Below are 7,267 nucleotides of genomic sequence, written 5' to 3' on the forward strand. Positions count from 1 at the left end.
ATGCTAGTTTGATGAAGGGTGAGCAGTCACGAAGGAGTGCGAGAGATCAGAGGGTACGAGGTAAGTGGAATAAGCAGGGGCACCACGTGGCAAGGACTTTTTGTTGGGTTTCTTCTCAGTGTCCTTGTAGCTTCAAAGATAAACACTCTCCTTTCCTCTGGGTATAGGATTTGCTTTTTGTTCTGCAGGGGAGGTTTATTTATTTTAATGGAGGTGCTGGGGATTGAACCCAGGACCTCTCGCACACTAAGCACACACTCTACCACTGAGCTGTACTCTCCCCTCCTCTGGGCGTACGACCAGCCAGCCTCCATCATAAAACAATAGAGGGGGCCTGAGAGTGGCATGAACACAGAACAAGGAAATTTTTAAAATAGGAACACCTGTATCAAGCCATATCTGAAACCCGCCAGAACTCTGGATTTTTCAGATATAAGAGCCAGTAAATTACGTGTTTGAGTTACTGCTCTTTTAGTTTTCTTTCTCTAGTGCTGAATAATAAAATATCCCAACTTTAGTGACCTAAAACCTTTTTGTCATATCCCACAATTTTGTGGGCCAGGAATTTGGACAGGGCTTGACAGGACAGTTCTGTGTCTTGTGGAGTCAACTGGGGTCATTTTGGCAGATGGGCTGATCTGGTGAGTGTAAGCAATCTTCATTTTTTTGATCCTTTTGACATAAAATATTCCTCCCAGGTTAGATGTTTCCAGCATTGCTCAACCAATGGAGGTCATATGGGTTTGATCTGAGTCATTCTCTCTCATATGTTCTTCTTGTCACTGGGTTTCTTGCCAGCGTGGAGGGGAAAAACAATATGAAGAATTTTATAATGTTGTGTCCTAAAGACTGTTTCCTTCAGGGGTTTCCATGGAGAACTAGGGGTGTTCCAGAATTATCTGTGTCTCATCAAGCTGTCTTGATTGTGATGGTCGTTTCCAGGATGTATACGTCTATCAAAATTCATCAAATTGCGCACCTAAAATATGTGCAGTTTGCTGTACAGGAACCAGACGACAATAAAGGAGTTAAAAAATCACTCTTCGTCAACAGACCTCAGGATAGTTTCCTCAGAAATCATGTTTGTCTGTTGTTTAGTGTTTTCGAGCATCGTTACTTTCTCGCAGAAAGAAGCTTAGGAACTGGCTGACTCGGTTTGCCACCTGCCGTCTAGAAGCCCTGGCACTGGCTTCCACCCAACCTGGAAAAGGACCCAAAGCAGGAATAAACAAACTCCGTGCTATCAGGAGTCTGGGCGTGCGGCTGGTCAGGCATTTGGAGCCCGGAGTGATTGCTCTTAACAGAAATGGAATGACGGGGAATAAGTAAATTCTCACCTACTTTCCCCTCATACACACTTAAGAAGGGGAAGCCGCGTGGTGTGGGGCAAGTCCCTGGAATATGTCTGCTTCCTCGGATCGTGCTTTAAATGAAGAAGGTGTGGGCTGGGGAGTCAAACCAACAGTGAGCTATTCTGAGTCCCAGAAGGGCAATTCGTGCTCTAGAAATTGGTGCAGCTGTAAGTAAGAAGTCGTATTTTATGTATCAATATTTTTTAGTCAATTTATTATCTTTTGACTTGGCTTTTGGTGTATGTATAAAGGCTACATTTAGCTTATTTTAAGTGAGTCACATCATTTCCATTATTTTTCCTGATGAGCTTTTAGGAATGTGCCTTGTGGAAAACACTGTAAATTTATCAATTCCTTGGACAAATCATCTTGTGGAAAGAGGTCCACTTTATAATGACAGCGTGCTGATTTCTGCTAATTCCTTTCACAGAAAGTGCTCGATACAACTTGTTTCTTCTCTCACGGCTGTGGATAAGAGGTACCATCCTCGCTCGCTCACATCATACCTTTGGGATTAGAGAGCAGTAAAGGTGAGGGAGCAGAGCGACACTGTTTGATGCACATGGAGTTATTACGTGCCCTTGGACCGTGGTCTCCTTGAAACGATTGGTGGCCTGGTTGCAGATAGAAGACTCCAGGGGGAGGGTATAGCGCAAGTGATAGAGCACATGCTTAGCAGGCAAAAGGCACTGGGTTCAATCCCCAGCACCTCCATCCAAAAATTAAACAAAACCTAATTACCTCCAACCTCCTGCCAAGGGAAAAAAAACGAAAAACAACTAAATTGGTAACAAATAGAATACTGCATGCACCTGAGAGTATCACTCATCGGTGACATCTTAGCCCAAAACACACGTGGGAGCAGAAGAGTCCTGGGTCCTTGTTCTGCAACCCAGACTCTCCAGCTTGGGCATTTCTGAGAGCCCGATTTTTCTGTCCTTACTTGGATATCAGAATGCTGAGCTCACAGCGATGAACTCAACCAACTCTTTATTTAACTTGTACCGTCATTGCCCTCCGTGGACGATACTCTCTCACATGATGTTGGCACATCCAGTGGAAACAAAAGTTATTTTTTCTTTTAAAATTAATATTAAAGATATAGTGTTATGACACAGATAGCTTCCTTCCTGCTCTCTAACTTCTGTTTTCTATCCCTTTTTTTTTCCCTAACCTCAACTCAACTCACCCACTCTTTCCTTCGCTTTTTTTGGATCAGTGTCTCAGTTCCTTTTTTCCTTCTTAGGACATACAGGAGAATCTTTCTTGAGTTAATTATGTTGAGAAATTTATTTTAATAAATCAAAGAATGTATTTTTAGAACATCCCAGGAAGGATGAGTATGTTGGTCAAGTTCAATTACACCCACTGCTTAAGGAAACCTACAGAGGGGGAGACACGGAGAGAAAAGTGAAGAATTTCATTCCTTTGTGCTATTTGTCACAGTTTTACAAGGACTGACTCATGATAGGCATCGTTCATTTATTTATGCATCCGTTTAGGAAAGAGTTGTTAAATGCATGTAAAATTATTTTTATACTCTGAGTTTTTAAAAAGTAGATGGTTGATATAATCATTATTATCCAGGAAAACGGGTGTACATCTGAGAAGGCAAGACAAACAATAACATAAATCAATTTCTAGAAAAACAGAGATGGAGGCAATCCTAGAGCCAAAGCACAAGATAGCACAGAGATGTTTTCTAGCCCCTTACTTTGTATTTAAACCTTTTCCGGCTAATTTTGGTGAGGGATGCGGCAGTAAGTGAAGCCAGAATTAGCATCCCCTTGCATGTTGGAACCCTGCCGGAGGAATGGGACAAAGTCAGAGAGACAGCTTAGCCTGAGTGCTTTCCTTAATCTCATTTCTTAGGTGGATTTCCACCTTAGGTCCGGAACCCTGGATGAGAAGGTAAAGGACTCGAGCCAGGATAAGGTAGGTAGCTCCCCATACTAGAACTTTAGCGCACGCTTTTGACTTAAGTCTGCTCAGTGACTACATTTGCTGGAAAAAAATCAATCGTTGTAAGTAAGCGATCTATGAGGATCAGAGAACAGAGTTGCCAATGTGATTCGACGGAGAAAGGATAGTCTTTTAAACAAACAGCGCTGGAACAATTTGCCTACACAAAAGGAAGCAAACAATGACTACACCACCACCACATCAACAAGGAAAAAGAACTTAATCCATAGCTTGCACTACATATGAGGATTAACTAGAAACGGGCTAAACGTAGAACAGAGTGGACCACAACAATGTGCACACACGTGTACACACACATGCTCACATGCGCAAACAGTAATTTACAGTTCGGTTGTTGGCCAGCGAAATGGAGAGAGATTAGGTTTTGAGGAGAGGAATGAGATGTTATTTTGCATTCTAGGAAGTTAACCTGGATGTTATATGATTAATAGACTAACAGGTAGCAAGGGAAGCGGCAGAGAGACCAGGGGAAGGTTATTGTAGTGCTCCAGGTAAGGCCTGGTGGTGCCAGCGTCAGAGAGTAAAAGGTGGTCAGATTCCCCATCTATTTTGAAGCAGGGCTGAAAGGATTTCTTGACCGACTATGTCAAACGGAAGAAAGAAAGGATTCAAAGATGGATTCCAAGGCTTTCTTCCAGAGAAAATGAAAGAAATTGACATCGACTTGGTTGGAAAGATTGGGGGAATTCGTAGATTTTACAATCAGTAGTGATGTTTTTGACATGTTGGATTCTAAATGCTTATTAGAAAGCCAAGTGGAGGTATTTCTTTTTTAACTTTATTAAGGAATAATCGACAAATATAACTATATGTTTTGCCTCGGTGAGTGCTCAGAATTAGGATAAATATTCGTCAGCCTCGTTCTGGGATGCAGTTTCTTGGAAACAGCTTTAGTCCCTGGGTCTTGCTTTTCAGCCGTCTTGGTAGGACCAGTAAGAGCTATTTCTGCTGAACTCGTGAGGCAAAGCCTTTTTGCGCATCCTGCTGACGCTGAGGGATTCTCTAGGCTGTGAGTTGGAGACAGGCATTATGTTATTCCCGTGTGAGCTGCGCAGGCTCTGTTTTCCTCTGTTCTTTTTAGATGGCTCTTCTGAACCTTTGGTAGTGCATTCCTCCCCCACATGCACACACACACATGCAAACACACACACGCACACACACGCACACATGCACACACACACGCACACACACATGCACACACACATGCACACAGTGATCAGTACTCAGTCAGAGACTCAAGGGGGACCCTCTGCCAACCTCGAGGGCTTCCGTCCTATCCGGTACTCCGTCTGGCTAGCGCTAGGGCTTGGCCCCCCTGGACCCCAGCTCTGATTCCCCAGCTCAGATTGCTGTGTTCTGGCTGGGGCCCTTCTCTTGTGCTGCAGCCCTGAAACTCTCCCCAGATGTTAACCTGGGGCAACTGCAGGTCTTCCAGCATTTGTGTCCCCCCTCAGGGGTCACCGTCCTTTGCTGTCTCATATCCAATGACTTGAAAACCATTGTTCCATACATTTTGTCTGTTTTGGTTTTTTTTTCCCATTGTTTCGGTCCCTATCACTATCTCATTTGAAAGTGGAAGTCTGAAGACATTCTTTTTTGTAGCAAAGTCCATGCTTTGAAATTCTTTCTTACGAATCTCTGGTAAACAAATTTCAGTCCGTTTTAGTGAGATGTCCATGACTCACAATGATCTTTCAGGATCACTCGCTCTAAATCTTGATTTGATGGATGAGCAAACTGAAACAGAAAGATTAATTGCTTAAAGTTATACAGGCAGCAAATGACTGGGACTCAATTCAAATCCCAATATGTCTTTTGCCAAAACCTACAATCTTTTCTTTACTCTGCTATCTTCTTACACATGAAAGGGAGATATTTAGGCCACATTTGGTGTCCAAGACAGAGTAAGTGACTGTAGTCCTACAAAAACTCTGCTACTGTAAAACCCAAAGGCCAAGTAACAAGGAGGTTGTCAACTGAGAATAGAGGTGACTTCTGTAAACTTCCTTCTTTCCCTCTTTCCTTCTCTCCTTCCTTCCTTCTCTCCCTCCAATTCTTTGCCTTTTTTTAATTTGCTTTTTTTATTGTATGTTTTTACCACATTCACTAGATTCATGATCCGACACTTCTTTAATTGAAATATAGTTGACAGACAATATTGTGTTAGTTTGGGGTCTACTGCATAGTGATTTGATACTTGCAAACCTTATGAAATGATCACCGTGATAATTCTGGTAATCATCTGTCTTCATCCAAAGTTATTACAATATTATTGACCGTATTCCTTAATCATCTGACATTTTATTGAGATCAAAACTCCATGATCAGTATGGCCAGCCAAGTCCAGATTAAAAAAAAAGAAGAAATGAAATCGGCCGTTGGCACACACTGGGAACATGGTAGCTAAAGAATTTCTCTTCATAAGAACAAACTCATGGTTACTGGGGGTAAAGAGGGTGGGAAGGGATAAACTGGGAATTCAAAAATCGCACCTCTTGGGGAGTGATGGCAATGTAAGCTGTCTGGATTGCGATGGTGGCTTCCAGGATGTATACGTCTATCAAAATTCATCAAATTGCGCACCTAAAATATGTGCAGTTTGCTGTACAGGAACCAGACGACAATAAAGGAGTTAAAAAATCACTCTTCGTCAACAGACCTCAGGATAGTTTCCTCAGAAATCATGTTTGTCTGTTGCTTAGTGTTTTCGAGCATCGTTACTTTCTCGCAGAAAGAAGCTTAGGAACTGGCTGACTCGGTTTGCCACCTGCCGTCTAGAAGCCCTGGCACTGGCTTCCACCCAACCTGGAAAAGGACCCAAAGCAGGAATAAACAAACTCCGTGCTATCAGGAGTCTGGGCGTGCGGCTGGTCAGGCATTTGGAGCCCGGAGTGATTGCTCTTAACAGAAATGGAATGACGGGGAATAAGTAAATTCTCACCTACTTTCTCCTTCATACACACTTAAGAAGGGGAAGCCGCGTGGTGTGGGGCAAGTCCCTGGAATATGTCTGCTTCCTCGGATCGTGCTTTAAATGAAGAAGGTGTGGGCTGGGGAGTCAAACCAACAGTGAGCTATTCTGAGTCCCAGAAGGGCAATTCGTGCTCTAGAAATTGGTGCAGGAGTACTAAGTACTAAGTGCTAAGTACTTAGCTATGTGGATGGGCCGTTACCGTTATTCTTTTTCATTATCAAGACAACCCAAAGCTAAGGCCTAAAAAATGCACCCTCCCATCCCAAATGTTTCATTTTATTGCACAAATGCCACTCACTTTGTAGCTAATAATTAGCACTCAAAAATAGAGACACTGTGTTCCAGAAAATGGTCAAAGGTATTTTTATATGAACCTAACACTTTACTTGTGGAAAAGCCTCCAGCAGGGAAGGAAAGTCTTGTGCATTTTATTTAGTGAAAATCCTATATCATTTTTCTCTATAGTGTAAAGGATCTTTAAGACTTTGTATAAATATAAATATAAAAAATAAAATATAATGTGCACTATGAAATAAATATATTTTTTTTTATTTTATTTTTTTTACTAAGCATAGTGGTTCCTCAGTAAAAATTTGCTGAACGAATCGGCCCTAAGAATAAGTTTCTTTTTTAGGCAGGTTAAATGATACAAAATAATGACTTAGCAGTGTAATAAAATGTTGTCAATTTTATTAAAAGCAGAGTCCATTTCTTCACATAGGTAAGTAGGTTTTGTGGAGTTTTTTAAGCCCATTTTATTGTATTATTTCATAAGAGTAAGTTGGCTCAGTGAGACCATCACTGATAGGAACACGTACAAAGTTAGCACCAAATGTTTATAAATGCAGATAGCCACAACGACCTCTCCAGTATGTACAGCCTCCCTTTACACACACACACACACACACACACACACACACACATATTTACAGCTAATAAATAACATTTAAAGCCAAAG

At 41.8% G+C, this 7,267-nt stretch overlaps 1 long non-coding RNA gene across 1 annotated transcript; it reads left to right on the forward strand.

Annotated features, from left to right (window-relative positions):
* The first annotated feature begins 996 nt into the window (after positions 1–996).
* LOC123616848 (uncharacterized) lies at positions 997–7,235 on the forward strand. Its single transcript, XR_012503511.1, has 3 exons — positions 997–1,519; positions 1,783–1,882; positions 3,225–7,235. It is a non-coding gene; the product is annotated as an uncharacterized LOC123616848 (long non-coding RNA).
* The last annotated feature ends 32 nt before the right edge of the window (positions 7,236–7,267 follow it).

Source organism: Camelus bactrianus, chromosome 31 (assembly GCF_048773025.1).
Source record: "Camelus bactrianus isolate YW-2024 breed Bactrian camel chromosome 31, ASM4877302v1, whole genome shotgun sequence".
Lineage (NCBI taxonomy): Eukaryota > Metazoa > Chordata > Mammalia > Artiodactyla > Camelidae > Camelus > Camelus bactrianus.